Consider the following 19237-nt stretch of genomic DNA (forward strand, 5'->3'; position numbering starts at 1 on the left):
TTTCTTAAATGTCACTGGGCCTATTAAAATTGCCGTTTTCTTTTATTTCTTTTTTTTTTGTTGTCGTTTCTCCCTTGTTCCCCTCCCTCTTTGCCTGGTCGCGCTCTGAAACACTTGTGTATGAGCGCGATATAAATAAAATTTCATTTCATATCATTTCATTTCATTTCTTCCTTGAAAATGTGTTTATTTTTCCGGGATGGATCAACATAGCTTTCAAAGACCTGTGCTAAACTGCCTATTAATCGCTTGTAGGTCATTACATTTATGGTGTTCTAGAAAAATGGTATTAACATCATTCTTTTTTGTTACCTCTTTGATCTGATTTTCAGGCATACAATTAAGGTCAAACCCCATTCTCAGGAAATCTTGATAATTAGCCATAACTGGTTCAGTAATTATCAGCGAAATGAAATGTACTGTTGCCCAATTAACTTGATTTGATCTAGCAGGGATCTCAACTTGTACCAAATCCTTTGAAGTGATGAGATGCAATTGCGGCAAACTATGCAATGTCTGAAGTATTCGTTTGCAATTTAAAAAAGACTGATGTCTGTAGCAAACAGTTCAGTAACCCTTACTTTGTTGGACATATTCTCATTTATGTCGGTTCTAAATACCAGCTGAGTTAAGTTAGGTTGGAGTTTTTATTTCACCATGATGGCAGTTCAAAGAATGTGCATTAACCTTATTAATACCATCTATATAGTCCTCCCTAGTGATCTGAGTTACTTCATCACCAGGAAAGTTAGGCCGTGCGTCTACCTCCTGATGCGTAACCCAAGTGTCCAGCATACCCGATTGAAATGAAGGAACAATTTGCTTTAGGTTGTTAGTAGTCTGTTCTGTAGATAGTGCCTGAAAGCGATTCCTAGTTTCAACATTTCCAGGATTAGGGTTGATTTCTATGATCAGAGCCACACTAACAGGTGATTCAGTGTATTTTTCCTGCCTACGTTCAGCGCTTCGACGTCTCATCCAAAGTCTCCTTGATTGCCCCCACTTAATCTTTACTCCCCGTTGAGGCCTAACCATGATGGATCCTGAAGGATTATTCATTTGCACACAGCTGCTATCAGCCAGAGCACACCGGCTTTCATTCTCATTGGCCATTGCTTGCAGGAAGTAATTTGGCAAAGTTAAAGCGACAATGCCCTGCTGCACGCTATCCAATTATGTGCTGATACCGTCTTCTGTCATTTCTGCCCGACTAGTGGCCAAGTCATTTTCTTTTTGATGAGCCGAAAGTACTAACTACTAGCTTAATGATTCCAAATTTCGAAATGTGTTGCTCTCTGAAAAGACTATTACAAAGTGCAAACACTGCTTTTAATATGATCAGCTGCTCCACTGATGATTGATCTTCCACCACCGCCGAATCAGAGGAGCTGAAATGGCGTCATATGCCAGCGAAAAAGCATATAAGCTTTCAGAAATGTGTACCAAGTCTGGGGATTTAGACAAATTAGAGGTATTAGATGGTGCCAAACCAATTATGTTACCAGATGAAATCGTACTGATGGAATTAATTGGCTGGATAAATTCACCAAATGATTCACAATGAAGGCTAAGGCTCATGTTTAATAAAGAATGAATGTCTACAGGATTATTCATGGAAACATCCACCCGAGTATGACCTTCATGCAGAATAGAAGACAGTTCAGTCACTGGAAGCAGCTTAATTGCCAAAGTAGGCAGTTTAAAATAAATGCTGTAATTTTGCTCCGGTCAGGGCACTGTCGAACCAGCACTCTGCTTTCCTCAACAGCAGTTACTATGCCTTGAACCATCGCATTTGCATGAAGCTTACTGCACACATTTTTTTTAAAGGTGCGACTAGTGTCTAGTTCGCTTATTGTTTGCATTATTTGCACTACATAGCTGGTATAATTTACGTGTTGCCGGCATGATGAAGAGTACAGACAATCTGGCATTCACCACTATGTCGACCACCAAAAAACCAAGGCAAACTATATTTCAAGACAGCCTCATTTGCTGTTTTCTATTTCGTGGCATCCAGCAAAGTGGGCTGCATTCAATTGTTGTATAACTGATGTCTCCGCTCTTCCCAGCGGACTCCAAGCGGACCACCGCAAACTGCAAACTCTGCGGCGCTCTGTGCTTTGCAGGGGTTTTTTATATTCAGTCCTTCCTCTTCCTGGCAACAATGTAGCGAGGGAGGACAGACTCAGATAAACACTCCGAGCACTCCAGAAGGACAATGCAGACTGCAAACTGAGAACGCACAACACCTCAACAAAGCCAACTAACAACCTGGAAACATACTAAGATATAAGTGTGCAGTAACAAAACGAGTACAGAATAGGTCTTCTCATTAATGAATGCTTCAAAGCAAAACATTCCACAGGCATGCACGACCTGGTGTGTGAAGGCAAATGAGACCTACCATTTCTAAAAGAAACCTTCAGTTATTCAAAAAACCTTTTTTTGATTGCTTGATCAATATTGAAATAGCACTCCCATACCTAAAGGTATGTGGGTGGCTGCCCATGATAACCGTTAATTACATAGAAAGGATTTTAGCTGAGACCTGAAAGAGGTGAGAGACTTGATGGAATGCAAATGTGAGGGCAACGAATCCCATGTTTTAGTTTGAATTACAAACAGACAGCCCCCTTCAGAAGAAAACTTGAAATAAGGAACATCAAGGAGCAGCCAGCTAGAACTTCATAGACGTCTATGAATACAACAAAGGAGCCTTTAAGTAAAAGACTGCCGGGTTAAGCGATTAACACTTTTAAACAGTAAGCACACCAATCTAAATTGTATTCTATTCCGATCATTCATGCTGTGAAGATGAGTGAGACTGTCTGGATTGAGAAACACAATATTGTGTGGAGGCAGCAGAAAAGGCACACAGCACAATTCTGTACCCTTTTCAATTTGTCTAAAGCTGTATCAAATAGGCGAGCATATAGGAAATTGGCGTAATCTAAATGCAAGTTCACTGATCCCACCCGCACTAGGACAGAGGGATGATGGTCGAGCAACTGAAGAACCTTTTTAAGTAATTGAGTTGGTAAACACAGCTACTGTTCACTGTATTGATCTGAGGATTCTAGTACATTGCAAAGTAAAAAATTACCCAAAGAAAGTTTTTACTTTTGTACTCAAAGATAACGGACTACCAAAATTAAGGGGCATCTGAATATACTGAAGGAGTTCCCTTTTGCCAGCACCAAAACAAATCACCTCTGTCTTATTGTCATTAATCTGCAGATGGTACTTTGTAGTCCTGAATTAGAGGTCTAGACATTCCAGCCCCATCCCTCCCCCGCACTTCAACGTATAGCTACATGCCTATCAAAAATGGTCTTAATAACACACCAACTTCCAGAGACCGTTCAAGGGTTTTTTGTTTTATATTGATGTTAACAGAGTCTCTCACTCTCTCACTCTCACTCGGGACGGGCAGTCCAGCCCTAACCCAGGCATCCTCAAACCCAGGCTGGTACTCGAGATTGGTAACCTCTACTATCTACAAGCTGTCTGCCTTCTTGTAATGGTCTCATTCCAACCATTTTACACATCTATGCTTCCTCAGGGTACAATCTAGGGGTACCTACTTGGCTTTCCCAAATGTATGATTTCAGCTCTGTGCCTTTCAGACCCTCAGATCTTCACCATCCCTGGTCCTTCCACGCTCAGATATTTCTCTCTATAAGGTCAACTTTTCTCCTCTTACTCTCCACCCCCCTATTCAATTCCCAACATCTCCTTTCTCCCCGACATTCCCTCTACTGTCCCTTTATCACTTTCTTTACTGCTTAACTGAACCCTGTGAGCTTACTCACCACTACCATATCCTCTCTGCACTACTACTCTCCTCACAACTACCACGCTCTGCTCTCCCCCACGACTACTACTTTGACAGTGTAAATATATAAAAGCTTAAAGCACTAAGAGAGTCCAACCTATGTAACCTCTCCTCCTCCTTGCTGGGGGGGGCGGGGGGTAGAAAGATAGGGAAACAATTTTTTTGTCCTATGTGGAAATAAGAAATCATTTTGGTTAAAAATGAAGGTTTAACCCTTAGAACAAACCTATCCTTATGAAAGATAGTATAGGGTGGATTGGATGAAAGTGCCTGCAACTCGCTCACTCTACGGGCTGATATTAGAGCTACCAATAGAATGGTTTTAAAGGTTAACAACGTAAGCACTAGAAAGACATAGGGGAAAGCTTAAACGGCCCTGAGATTCATCCCCAATTACCTGCATGCGATAGCTTCTTAACTTAGGAATCTCGTTGCTGCCATGCTATGTCCCTTTTAAGGAGAGCAGAAAACTGACATAAGTGTGCCCATAGAAATTATATCAAGCACACAAACACTGAAAAATGTATTACAAAACTTTATTATTTAATATATATAAAAGAACCTATACACAACAGTTAAAATACAACACATTGCAGGAAAACTCCTGCGTAAAACGATTTTCTCTTACTGTTTCATAAAGTGCCAACATGCAAACTCACTATCAGTCTCGCATACAACCGCTATCTCACAAAAAAACAGCACCTCTCAACTCACACTTGTGATGACCACATCTATTGAATATTCTTTATAGGGAGCTCCCACCTTGTGGGTTGCCCACTTTTAGCAACACGTATTCTTGTTAGGCGAATCCTTGTGCCTGCAAACCCAAGGTTCTAATCTATTCAATAGTTCATTATTGGGTGCTGTCTCAATATACAACACCTAAAACACCCAACATGTTTCGTTCTTTCTCAACAAAAATAATGCAAATATAAGAACTTCTTCAGGGGAAACTTTGACAATTAGGTCTTCACTTCCTTGCGCCATCCACACAATAGTGTTCTTCTCAAACCTTAAGGGTGATAGCATGGAAAAACAGCCATTAGTAATGCTGTTTACATATTTATCAATCTACACTCACAGGAGCTACTAAGTCTCCTACAATAGGCTTACCGTAGTGGCTTTAAACAATTAAGCTACCAACGGTTTCGTAGGTGCGTCTTCAAAATAGAGTGCAATCTGTTAAAACAAACACGCCACTCTATCACAAACGCGTCATCTGAGCTGTACATACAAAATTGCATTCAAACTTAAGTATATTATAGAAGGGAATCTTATCCTCATTTGCAAAGGCAACCAATTACAAAAAACAGGTAAAGTTCACTATTCTAACCTGCTAATTTTTGCTGATAAGGCTTGTCTTGTTTAAACCAGTTTGTCTCAAGCATTGCAACTGTACTACTCTAAACTCAGTTAAGAAACAGCATAAAACCCCAAAATTGTGTTCTGCAAAATGCCATCACTAATGCATAATACACAGGCTCCTACAAACACCTATGGCTTAATCGGGGGGGCTACCTCTTTAAACTTGTTACCCCTGTGTAAGGGACTTTACAATGCGACTTCACTTACTTTGAACTCGCAGAGCATGTGTTGTGCCTCTTGGGGCTGCGAGCCTTTGATGTTCATTCTCATCATATATAGAAGAGACTTAAAATAGTCTTTTCTTGGCAGAGGTACACAGATCTTCTCAGGTATGAGGGGTTTTTACAAACAATCATTTAGACGCTGAAGGAGCCATCACAGCTTTTTTCATTGGCGCCATAGGCTTTAGTGGGGCGCTCAGTGTCGATGGCGCAGCTGGTAATGATGCCTTTGGCGTCAAAGTCGAGGGTTTGGCTGCCGTCAAAGGTGCCGTCGAAGGTGTCGATGGTGTTGACAACCTCAACTTATGCTTTCGGCTTGAATGATCCTTCAATGTTACATCATCGGATCGAGGCCTCGACGGCTCACGATGTGGATCGGGATTTCGTCATGGGCTCAAAGGCGTGCAGGATTTAGGTCGAGCCCTTTCCTTCCCGGCTTCTTTGTAATGGCTTGGAGACTTCTGTTTTTCAAATATTTTCACCATCTCTCCTCTGAAGGCCTCCCACTCGGCCGGAGTGGATTTTTTAGTTGGGGGAAGCGTCCGACAATGTTGTCAAAGGCGACCTATGGTGCCTTCTCAGACTTCTTGGAGGACGATGAGGAGTGGTGAGAGCCACTCCTTGATCCTGACCGCCTAACCTTCTCCTCTGAGGAGAGTCACCTCTCGACGAGTCAGTCGAAAGTATCTTGGCCGGGGTAAGAGATTTAGGAATTCGGCCTACCTTCAATTTCCCTTTTCGTTCCTACAAGGCCTTTCCAGTCATCGGCTGGCACTTGGAGCAGTCCGAGGTCTTATGATCTACCCCGAGGTACCACAAACATATATGGTGAGGATCGGTCAATGACATTTTTGACCCACAATCACAACACTTTTTGAATTCAGTCTTTGGGGTTGTCGGTGTTGACGAAGAAGACATTTTCTCGATTTTCTTTCGAAATAACGTAAAGTCATGAAGAAGCGCGATGCATTTCTCGAAGCCAAAGCTGTTGCGGCAAAACAGAACTTAAGCGGACGGGCGCTGTGTGTGCTACATATGCCTTCAATAATAGATGTATATCATACGGTAGAGGAGGAACACCAATATAATACAGATGAGGCGATCAGAAAAATTACCTCTAGCGATGATGGGTCGAGGGGCAATGTTGAAAATGGTGGTCCTACCGAGACTCTTGCATTATTTTGGAAATATCCCGTATCTTATAACAAGGCGGACCTTTGACAAGATAGAGAGCATGTGCAGGGACTTCCTCTGCCATGGGACGAGGAATAGGGTAGCCCTTTGGAAGCTGCAAAACTCATGAAAAAGGGGGAATAAAACTGCCGAACTACGAAATTTACTATGTAGCAAGCCAGCTACAATACGTAGCCAGGTGGCTCTCTGAAGAGTCAACCTCGGAGTTCAGGCTGTTCCGACGGGGCTGCGCCCCATACTTCCTAAAGGAAATGATGTGGCTGCCTAAGGCAGACATGGAAGGGCACCCAAAGATGATGGTACTAGGGTGGATGATATGGCGCAGGGCCCGTCAGCTGTTGGTGAATTCATTCCTGTGCTCCCCGCAGGTACCACTAGTGGCGTTGACCGGCAAAGACAAGCAATTGAGGATGATCAGGAAACACTGGGAACTGGTGGTGATAGCAACCATGGGCGATATATGGCAGGAGGGGGACATAAGGGATTTTGTGATATTGGAGGAAGAAACCGGGTTACGTACGGGCCAGTATATTACATACCACAGGGTGGTGCGGAAAATCAGGGAGACATGGTCCAAATTAGCACTAGCAGAAGAACCGGACACTACTATTGACACAATATATGACATTGCAGAGGGGGGACACGAGATATCTAGAATATATGAGATGATGATGTCCAAAGAGGGGAAGGAGGTGGCGCAGCTGAGACGGGACGGGGAAGAGGAAGTAGGAGGCCCAATGAGTGATGGGATGTGGGAACAAGCCCAAAGGTACCACAAAAAAGTGTAGAGAAATGCAAGACTGCAGGAAATACAATTATACGTAACCCACAGGGTGTATATGACGCCCCAGAGAATAGCCAAATTTAAAAATGTGGGACGACAAGCATGCCCCAAATGTGATGAGGAAAAGGCCGGAATAGTGCACATGTTTTGGTCGTGCCCAGTCATTGAGCGTTTTTGGGGCGAGGTGGCACACAGGTTGATTGAAAAAGGAATTAAAATTGTAGTGGAAACGGTGTGGGCTTGTTTGATAAGAGGGTTCCCGAGATCGCATAAACTTAAGCATGTGAGTAAATTAAAGGACGTGACGTATGCGCTTGCAAAGAGATGAATTGCTATGGGGTGGAAGGCATGCCAGAGACCACGAATAGAAGTATGTTGGAAAGATCTACAGAAACGGGCCGAAACAGAAACTGTGGTATGGCAGGATGCTAGTAATGTTGGGGGGGGGGGGGGAGCGGGAGAAGCTGAGACCCTGATAGCCTGGAAACAATTGATACCCGAGCTATTTGGGTCACCACGAGACCCAACGGAAGACATGGAGGAGGAATCCTCATCACAAGAGGCAGAACCAGAACACGAAAGGGAATAGGCTCGTAAAGGGGGGGAGAAGCAGTGGACATGTTGCAGAGATGTATATTTATAATGTTATTGTATGCACTGCAAGTTTGGTTTGTATTGTTTGTTGAAATAAATTAATAAAATTATTTTAAAAAAATATATATATGCCTTCCATGATATCCTCGAGACGGAGGTCCTCGAGGGACATTGAGTCAACGCCATCGACGCACAGCCGAATTTCGTTTTCCGAAGCAGCTGAAGCTGGATGACTAATATCAAAGATGAGGAATACGTAGGACACAATCCAACCAAAATCTCTATCAGAAAACCTGGCTCCTGCACATAAAACAAATAGTAAAAAGACATTAATGAAGCTGAACCAACCCTGGATGGACTTTCTGCAATGAAAAATCACCACTGTTTCGCCCCTACTACTTGCTTCACCATACCGTTCATTTTCACATAAGCCACACCACTATCCAAAAGCACAGAAATGCCCAACATTGATTAAGCCCTGTAAGGACATAACATTAGATGTGCTTCGGGACAAACTACAAACCCCACACCTCCCGCAACATAGACATCAAAGCACCAGCGCACTCAAAAACATTCACGTATGTATAGTACAAACTCTCGACATAATGGTTTCAAAGAAGCTTTTCAAATACTGAGTAGGGAAACATGGCACCAAGTGGTTTACCCACAAGTTCAACCAGCTCAAGAAAGAAAAAAGGAGGGAGGAGCAAGCCTGCAGAGAAATATAAATGACTCTAAATATATTACATACTGTAGACCACTCTAGATTCAGATCTGCCCAGGTATCAAAACCCTTGAGCCTGCAACACATCCAACCCCTTCGAAGAAAATCCATGACTCAACCTCAGCACACTTCAGTGTGAAAATTACACAGAGCCAAGACCACCTAAACAAGAAAGTCCCAAAAATACCAAACCCAATGTTGTAAGTAGCAGCAAACTCGCGACAGCCCTTTCATGAAGTCCTTCCTGGTTCTGCAGATGCCAAGGTGGCGACTAAGGGGGACAAGTACAGCTCTAAGCCAGTAGATCTTTGGCCCTGGGGAGGTATAGGCAGGGTGTTCTGGTCACCCCATATTGTTCACAGTCACATGGCAGGGGACACTGTTGCACAACAGAACAGGCATGGGGGTCCAGAGTCCCTCCATCTCATTAGACCAGTAGGGAAGACCAGTCCTAAATGCTTAAAACCTGTCTAAATCCCATGTGGAGCCTTACAGATCAATATTAGTGCACCCCTTCCCCAACAGAGAGCCTGAGGCTCTCCACGAACAGACCCAGAACTCCAACATAAAAAAAGAAAGTTTCCCTTAAAGGGAAAACATGTCTCCCCATTTAGAGACGACAGCAAAGGACTTGATAATGTTTCAGCATTAACCAGTATATCAAATGGAACATTTTATAAGGATTGCTCTATCTGCACCAAGCAGTTTTACTAATTTGTGGTTGCCAACTTGAGACTTCCTGAACGCTTAAGAATTCAGCGTGAGAGTAGCAGTTCCAGAAGCACTAGTCTCCGGCAACAGATGCTCATGCTGGGGATACGTTTCTATTTTCTAGTAGATGTTGTGTAAATATAAAAACATAAGTGCTTTGAAAGTTTACCCAATGGGTTCCCAGCCTCTGAATCACATGCTGGAAACTGTTAAGCACTCAGGACAACACAGCAGAGTCAACAGAGGGAGATTTAAAACCAAGATGGCAAACATGCCAGTTCTAGACTTCGCTCAGCAACCTCAAAGTAAGGCAGTCTCTGGTGCACTCAACAAGGGCATCCAATCACAGCCCTCACTTACAAACAAGCCACATGGTCAGACCCTCACTGGAACACCCACCCAGCTAGAGAAAGAAACAGTCTAAAAGCACATGGCCCCAGTTGTTCACTGGGGATTGTAAGATCATTAGGCAGAAGACTTAAAGCATTGCAATAAACAGGGGCTGGAGAAATGGAGGAGAGTGGAGAAGTGGCAGGAGTAGAGAGCAGGAACAAGTGGTGAGAGCTAACAGGGTTAAGCAGGAGATGGGGACATCACAGGGTGAGAGGGGACAGAAAGAGGTGGAGGTAAGATGAGGGAGGTGTGGTAAGAATGGAGACAAAAGACTCAAAGTCATAGTGAGACTGAAGGCAGAGACAAAGAAGGTGACGACACCAGAAGCCGAGTGCATGAACGAATAGGGGACAACATCACTACATCACTACACAGAAGTAAAAGTCAAGAAGAGGTGGTAGGAATCAGGGTGAAGATGGGGATAGCAAGACACAAGGAGGAGGATGATTTATTAACACTAGAGCGAGGAAGTGACACAGAGGAGGTGGAAGTACAGGTGGTAGTGAAGTGGTAGGAGGAGGTGAGAAGTGTGACATCAAAGGGAGATAACTACATAAGACATAATGGGGTTCATTGTGAGTTTGGTGATATATGGTAAAGATTGTGGTAAATGAATCACTGCCACTTTCACCATAATGCTGAATAAGGAGTCTGAGATTCCGCCAGCGGAATTTTCCCCCGGCAGATTTACCATAGACATCTGGTGGAATTAGCACTGGGGCCATTTCCACCAGCAGAATTACCATCCAAACACAAAACAGTATTTCTGCCGTATTACAAGTAAAAATACTGCTGAAAATGGGCGGTAATTCAGCCAAAAACACAATGCAGTTACCTTCACCTTTTCGGTGGATGTAAATGCAGACAGGTGCCAGAAATTAGGCCATAGGTGCACTCAATCCACTCAAGAAGTCTACATAAGGCACACACCTTCCTCAAACACACATTCTAAGACCATGCTTGGACTAGCCATTGCGAATGTGAAATGCTGCGCAGTTGCCTACAGAGGGAGGAAGATCAGCACAGGGTCCAGAAAGGAGGCGCGCCATGTAAGGCCAGCGCACATAACCCGGGTCAGACCATCACCCTGGTCCTCGACTGACAAGCAGCTGTTCAAACTGTGCCGGCTGAACAGGGAGACCATAGTTGAGCGGCCCACCTTAATCCAGGATGACCTAGAGAGCAGGATAAACATAACAGCTGGGCTGCTGAAGCTAGTGAACGTTCTGGAATTCCTAGCAACTTCTAGCACTCTGGACATTCTGCACGGCATGTCGCACCCCACATATTCCAACATGCTTGGGCAGTTGCTGGATGAACCGCCTGCGCCATGTGTCCCAGTAAAACTCCTTACCCACCGCCCCGGCACAGGAGTATGTCATTGTTAGGCAAAGTTTGTATGCAGTACCCTCTGGGTACACTACAAACAACTCTGACCACAGGTATAGGAAACCCAACTTTTGGTATAAGCTTGTACTACACAGTTTTGGTAGCGTGTTGAGCAGCCAGGCTTATCTCAAGAGGGGTCAATGTGAGCTGTAGTGGAGTTACAGAGATTTAAAGTTACAAGTATTCAAATAAACATACTCTCAAGGTTTCGTGAATAAACAATGATTAATTTATTTATCAGCCAGTTAGAATAAGCCTTCTTCAGAAGAGAGCAATATAATAGTAACACTAAAATACACTCCATGAAATACACACACACTTAATATCTCTAAATCAGTAGATACCCTTTTGGGATGGCCCACAGACACTATCTACATCCTCAGGTGACTTCAATTGCTAGGGTGCTGGGGACATTAATATATGACTGTTGCATTTAGAATCATATGGTAATATGTCAAAAGGAAAAGATTATTTAGAACATACAAGAGATCCCAAATATTCTTAAGCAGGCAAATACTTTTGGATCCCCCAGAAAGAGTCATTCAGTACAATAGGCTAAGCCAAAATCAATGGGCAAAAGTCTTATATAGGATGAAGGCACCTCTGATAGGTAAATGGAAAATTCTTTGCACAATGTTTTAGAAGTCTTTGAAGAAAAGAATAATCAAATGTAGGGCCACAAGCTGATTAGACTTGTGAGTGGTAGAAGATGCAAGCAACTCTACAGCAAGAGGTAAGTTCTCTCAGACTTTGTACAGTACCTTTAAAATGAAGAAAAGATGCAGCAGATGACTCCTGTTCCTGTGCAGCTCTGCAGGTCTCACAGTTCCTGGGCCTTAGTCGTGGCGACAAGAGGGAGCACATCGGTAGACCCTTGCAATGCACTGAGACGGTCAAAACTCGCAACCGGCAAACTTCACTTTCAGTGGCTGTTCAGTGTTTCAGCTCCTCGCGTCTACCGCAAATAGCAATACCGCAGTTCCTGGCAGTCGAGATGGACTTTCCTTGCTTCTGGGGTCCTGCACTCTGTTGAGGGGGCTCAGGCTCGGTCAGTCCTGCTTCCTGGCAGTCCGGAGGATCTTCCTGGAGCTCTTGGCCAGCTGAAAAGCAACGCACACAATCTGGTGTTCCTCTCCCTGGCTATATGTTTTCCAGCAGCAACTCTGTGGAAATTCAACCAGCTCTGAGATGGATGTCCAGGTGGCTTACTTTGGAATTGATTGGTCCCACCAACTCAAGGGGAGAAGTCGTCCTTGCAGGGGCTTCTCTGTTGATGCAAACTTGGCGTTTCGGGACTGCAGCAGGGCTTCACCGAGCAAACCAACGGTCCAGGAGTTGCAGCAGGCATCCTCTTCAAGTTCTTCTTCGGTTCCTTCGTCCAGTGGTCAACTCTGCCTTCCAAGCCAAATGCCTCGCCTTTTATTCAGTTCTCTCCCATTCATTCCAGCCTATCTGTCAGTCACTCAGCAGGGTGGCTGTCCTTGCCAGACAGTCAGCCGGCCAATCACCACATAGTGCATTTGGGTCTCCTAGGAAACTGAGCACGGAGTTTCAGGCACCTCCCTCACTTCCTGCCTACCCCAGACACCCTGGAGCCAGAGGCGGGCTTCACTCGTGAATCCTGCCAAAGGCAAAGTGAACAATGGGACCAAACATGGTTTGGCGCGCAGAGTAAATCTCAAGAAGGGCCTTTCCACAAAGAAATGGAAAAAAAAGAAGACCAGGGTCATTTTGACAAAAATGGCAACCTTGGGTGCTTTACTGCAGCTGCGAACGCAGCCTGCGGTAAATGCACATCACGGTAGTTCAAACTAAACCACTGCCACCAGCCATTCAGTGAGGAAAGGCTAACAAATAAAATGTTACATGAGAAGCTAGACAAAGGGGATACTAGGTAACCCCTCCAGCACCCTATTGTAAGATAGTGTGTGCTGGGTCTATAAAGTTACAAATGTAAGTAAAGTCAATTTCACTTAACTGCTCTTGGAAACAGTAGTTTATCCAAGAGAAGGTATTTAAATCTTTGGGAAATCCGAAAGACTTCCCTGTGCCACTGCACTGAAGGTGCTGTGTGACCCAATGTAAAAGATGCTGCCTATGGAGTTTGTCAGACTGCACAACCAAAAGAAACAGTGTACAAAATCACATTAAAATACATGAGAGTGGAAAAAAGGGTCTCGCTCTCTCCGGGTTAAAAAAATCAAGTCCTCAAAATCCAGCTAAGTTCCTGGGGGTCTCTAAGTTGGAGGGAACTAGCACATTTCTGAGAATTCTCGCTAACAGCCATGAAGGTACGGTTTTATGCAGCTGCCCACATGTCCAGCAGCGTTGCTGCCCTGGACTGTACCCATGTGGCGTTGGTGGCCCCGCCGGGCACGTGAAGAGGTATACTGCAACAGGTCCCACCCACGATGCCATGGTCTTGCGCAACAGCACACTTTCTGGATACATTTAGGGGCGCAGAGGTCAACATACATGGATAGTGGGTTAGTGCAAGTGCCATCACACAAATGTATCTTGCAGCACTACAGAAAAGCAATGTAAGGGGTTTGGGGGTGCATAGCGATAACTGAAAAATGAATGCTTGTACATGCATGACCTGCCCTCTCTCCGCACAAATGACAGCCTACAAACAACCGGAATGGGACATGGACAATGCTGTATGTATTTGCAAATGCACATTGCCCCAACAGGCTACTAACACGCATGACTATAGGTACCACAATACAACATTTGACATCCCTATTCATTAAACCACAAGGTACAAAACTGCACCATTAAAACGTAACACTGGCAGTAGTAATGCCATGTATTCAGGTGTATGACATCATCATGGAATAGACACAGACAACAGAAACCTGCTGAGGTACAACTAACTAACCATCAGGGCCATAAATGAAGCAACACACAAGCCCTAAACAGGCACCATGGCATTCTGCCATGACAATCATAGACTGTCACAGTGACAACTGCAGGCTGTCAGCCGAGTGCATGTTGTGATACAACATTGCAAATACTGAAGGATTCCACATGCCAGTACTATGATAGTTAAGACATATTGTGCGATAATACCTGAAGAATGCATGCACATAATTACAGTCAACATACCGTTGTAAATGGCAACACATCCACAATGCTCTGACTGCTACCATGGCTTATGGCACCTGTGTGGATTCCACAGACCCCACAGTAGGTGGCCCACAATGTAGCACACGTCCGTACCAGGCTCTATATTGAGCGGACCTCCGGCCCCTTTAAAAAAGAAATTCTGCTGCATACACTGTACTGGAGGGGTATTAATTTACATGCCTGAAAGGGTTGGAAAGATTGTGCTTGCCTAGGACATGCTGCACAACATATGCCTCAGGCGGAATGTCCATCTGCCCCCCTGATGTGGACATGCCACCCGCTGAAGAGGAGGACAAACTGCTTGTGGGAGATGCACTGCCATGCAGTGGGCGGGACGAGGGCAAGGATGGATATATGGTTCGTCAAGAACTCGTGGACAATTTTTGAGCACATTAATATCCACACGCTATACACCACTGTAAATATTGTCACGCCATGAATTAAACACATGTACATAAAAAGGAATGCATGAGCATTGCTTCAAGTGTACTGATATTTAATGTTCACATGCACAAACCCTCTCCTCCTCCCCACAACAGCATCCCCAACACACCCTTTCCCTCACCTCCCCACAACACACCCTCCCCAACACAACCTACCCCAACTCCCCTCTCCCCACAGCACCATCCCCAAGACACCCTCCCTATTCACAACGCTGAAAACACCTGTGTTATGCTCACTTGGTATCCACAGGGACGCCACCCAGCTGGGTTACTCGCTGGTATGCTTCTCAGCTTTGCTCTGATGTGGTCTGCGGGGAAGGTTCTGCCTGAAAATACAGGAGGACTGTGTTCAAGACTGACCGACTGGGGTAAGTATCCTCCCTTCACCGACTTCACTGACGCCGGCCCGTTTGATATTGTTCAGGTAAGTCTTATTGCTGTTCTTTAGTTTTGTTGCTATCCTGCATGCCTTTCTTTGTTTAAAATGTCTCTTTTTTTTCTCCCTTAGGTATGCAGAGCTTCAGCGCGGCGAACTTTTTTGGTTGAGCCATGCTGATAAATGATGGCGCATTAAGAGCGCTATGATGCGGTAAGTAAGCGCTATGCGCAGCGCTGCAAAGTCTTGCCTTTGCTAACCTGTGTTTTCCTTCCTTGTAGGTCGCGGTGTTCTTCAGCGCGAGTGGAATGTCCGGAGTGGTGCCAGCCGAGAGGCGACCAGCCAGGTAAGCCCTTTGAGCAGTTCGTAATTTGTAAATGTCTCTACAGCTTTCTTTAATGTTGCCTCTATCTTCCTCTTTCAGGTCGTCCTGTCCAGGAGGCCTGCAGATTCGAGGAAGCTGTTCTCAGTAGCTGCGAGTGTTTAAAGATGACGACTGCAAGTAAGATGCTGCTGCTAATGATGTTCCTTTTGTCTCCTTGCAGGTTCTGCTTCTCCGAGGTTCGAGGGAATAGCTGGACACGGTGAGCATCACGTTGCAAGCTGCAAAGTAACACGAAGCATGTTCAACAGTCAGGGTGTGGTTTATATAGCCCAGGTAAAGTAGTACCAGGGAAAGTAGTTTCAGGCCTGCCACACCCAAAACACTAGACCGCATAGCTTGGTTCTTACCAACCAAGCTATGTGGATGCCTCCATGTTGGCTGACAATACAATAAAGCAGTTCCCAAGCACATTGTTGTTCATGGTATATGAGCCTGGCGCCATAGGCGCCAGGACTGGTCCCATGAGGGCTTTTGAAGAGGATGACAGGCTCTAGAGGCCCGAATCCTGACTCCACCTGGTTAATGGGTTTGCCACAGGGGGTTTTGGGCGAGGGTAGTGACACCTGTGTGCCTATCTACAGTCCAGTCACTTGAGTTGCCTCTTTCCCTTAATGGTCTCCTCCAGCACCTCTGGAGCTAGTATGCACGCTGAGTGGCGCCTTGGGGTGCTGGGCAATAAACCCTCCGTGGGGGTAATGGAGCTGGGGTGCTCCGACTCATGTCCCCAGATATTTTGCATGGTCAACAACATGCTGGCCTGCATAGCCTTGGCAAAGGTGGAGATGCCCTCCTTCGATTCTCGCACCATCTGTCTGACGACGGTCAGGGTGGCAGATGTTGCAGTCGCCTCTCGTCGGTTGTGGTCCATGGCCCTTACTACCCTCCTTGTGGAACCCTGGACACAGTCCCAGATGGCCGGAAGGCATAGGACCTGCATGTCAGCAAGTGTTTCCAGGCGCACCTGGCGCTGCTCCATTGTGTCCAACCTCCTCAACATGGCTTCATCCTGTGTGGCATGGGGAAACGGTTGAGGGTTTTAGGGAGGGCTGGGGCTGAAGCATTGTGACCCATATGACCGGACGTCCGAGTTGCCCTCTGGCACCTGGCCACGCTGCTGGTCGTCATGCTCAGATGACAAGGGGGTTTGATGGGCCATTTAGGTGTTGAGTGTACAGTGCCTCCTGCACGCCTTCCAGAAGTTGGCGCCCCCGTCACGTCCACATTGGCCAGTTGTTGGGTGGCGGTTGCAGGTGCCAGGGGGACAGTCCCTGTGGCTGTGTCTCCGTCACTGGTGACACTGGTCAAGGAAAGGGACAATACGATTTAAGGAAAACCATCCTGGTGCAGGGATCGAAATAAGGATTTGATGAGCAGGAACCAAAAGAAGCTCCTGGGTATCCAGGACCACCAAGGGTGCAGTAGCTACCTCTGTGGAATGAGGAGCTAGTACCTAGTGTGACGCAAATCTAATGTCCACATGAAATGCAAAACTTAACTTTGTTGATCGCATTTGACCCATTATGTTGTTAATGTCTTCCACATGTTTCCCAGTGTTCCATTATGCAGAATCCCAAACCCACAGAATTAATGTCACATAGGTATATGTGTATGCTACCAGATGACCAAGGAGTCAAAAGTAGCTCCTGGTACCGGTTGGTTTTAAGCCAACCAGGCTCTCCTAGGTTATAACCAGGATTCAATCAGCTCCTAGCAATTTCAAACCCTTTTGGCTTTTGTTTGGAAAGGCCCAACTTTTCATTTGAGCTGCCCATTCATTTGACAAATTCCCTAAATAAATGTAAACTAGAACTCTGTGACAATCCCTAAAAAATAACAATATGTGGGAGAGGTAAGAAAAACACTACACAAATATGCCTCCTCATCAACGTTCGTTCCATAGTAAAACACTTCACAGACATCTACTACATGCGCAGCAAAGGTACTGCCTCTATGAGCGTTCTGCACCTTCTCAATGCAAGTATTCATAACCACAGTCGATGCCCCTCAAGCAAGCAGGATCGCCAGAAGACCTAACACACCATTCCCCCACCTAACACACCATTCCCCCACAACAACTACAAAGCCATTATGAAACAACCCTAAATGACCCCTACATTCCCATCCTTCAACATCTATAGAACAATAACTTACCTGTGAGCCTTCAAAATCTATTTTGTTAAGCCTTTGCTTGAAAAACCAACAGCTGACCTTGATGTACAAGGCAAGCTACCATCCCTGCTCCAACACACCCTTCGCAGCTAAATGTCCGGGAGATGGTCAACTGTTATCTATGGGATCACAACCTCATCCACAAAGCAAAACACAGGTTCAGGCAATGAAGGAAAAGGAATTGACAATTGGGACCATATAAAACAAAAGACTGGTAACGATCTCTAAACATTTGAGAGTCAAAGCCCTGGGGCCTGATGGCTTCACAGTTGAATACTACAAGGAACTCTACAATCTATTAGTGTCTTTGCTACTGGAGGAATGTGTGAACATGCTGAAACAATTTAAATGGGCTCCCCACCGCCCTCGCTTAGGGAAGCTTCTAATAGTACTCTGAAAATCTGGCAAAGACCAGATTCAATGCTCATCGTATCAAACCCTAGTGCTGAAAAATGTTGATAACAAAATCTTGGCAAAAATTCTGGCTATTAGTCTAGAATCACTTGTGAGAAAACTTGTCCTCCCAGACTAATCTTGTTTTATAGCTGGTTGGCCAACGCACCAGAATTTGAGACTTGTCCACACTTGATCCTCCCACCCACATTGCTGACTGATTTCTAGATATGGAGAAGAAATTCTACTTGCATTATTACATAGAATGGGAAAACTCTTCCTCTCCCTCGTAAAAGAACTTTACACCAGGCAGAGCGGAAAAATTGAATGGATACTCTTCCAATTGGATAGAACTGGGACGGCGCACACAGCAGTGCTACCATCTGTCACCATTGCTATTTTATATCACAATAGTATAAGGAGGAAGAAACATGGATACGTAGGTATTCGTTCTTCACCCAGAAAGTGTTTTTTTTGTTTTACGGACAACCTGCTATTATGTATTTCTAATCCTCACAGTCCAGTTGATATAGTGACATGAAGTATTACCAGTAACGGCCAGCACTACTTACAGTGGAGATAGCTGGGGATTCAGATGGTGCCCAGGGGAAGTGCAATATCTAGATATCTGCGTTGTAACAGACCCTGAAGTGCTCTGTAAACACAACTACATGACACTAGACACTTTTGAAGCTAAAATTGGAAAATGGATCCAGTTACCACTCTCAACGATGGCAAGTATCACTAGCATTAAAATGGTAAATCTTCACAAAGTGCTTTAGATCTACTTCAATGTGCCATTAATAGTGCCCAGGACATGCTGCACTAGAATGCTTGTTTGGAAATTAATATGGGCTGGGGCAGGTAGGAAGGGGGCATGGGAGACGGCTCCTAGAGTGGCTTGGTGGATGTGTATTCTTGTTATGGATAGAGGCGAGTTTGGTATCCCAAACCTGTCGTGCAATTCAGACTCATACCATGGTATGGCAAGGCTCAGTATGCACTACAGGTGGCTATAGAGATTGAAGTAAAATCCCATTTGAGCCAGATACTGGCTATAGTAGGTCTTCCTCAGGCGGCATGTTCATTCAGTAAGACGGTACAGGTGGCCACCCACCTCACTACATAG

At 45.0% G+C, this 19237-nt stretch overlaps 1 protein-coding gene across 1 annotated transcript in view; it reads right to left on the minus strand.

The window, feature by feature from the left end:
• ATL3 (atlastin GTPase 3) overlaps positions 1-19237 on the minus strand; it is a 1042039-nt gene that overhangs the window by 293556 nt on the left and 729246 nt on the right. The window lies entirely within an intron of this gene.

The sequence above is a fragment of the Ambystoma mexicanum genome, chromosome 2p, assembly GCF_040938575.1.
Source record: "Ambystoma mexicanum isolate Mex_15411 chromosome 2p, UKY_AmexF1_1, whole genome shotgun sequence".
NCBI lineage: Eukaryota > Metazoa > Chordata > Amphibia > Caudata > Ambystomatidae > Ambystoma > Ambystoma mexicanum.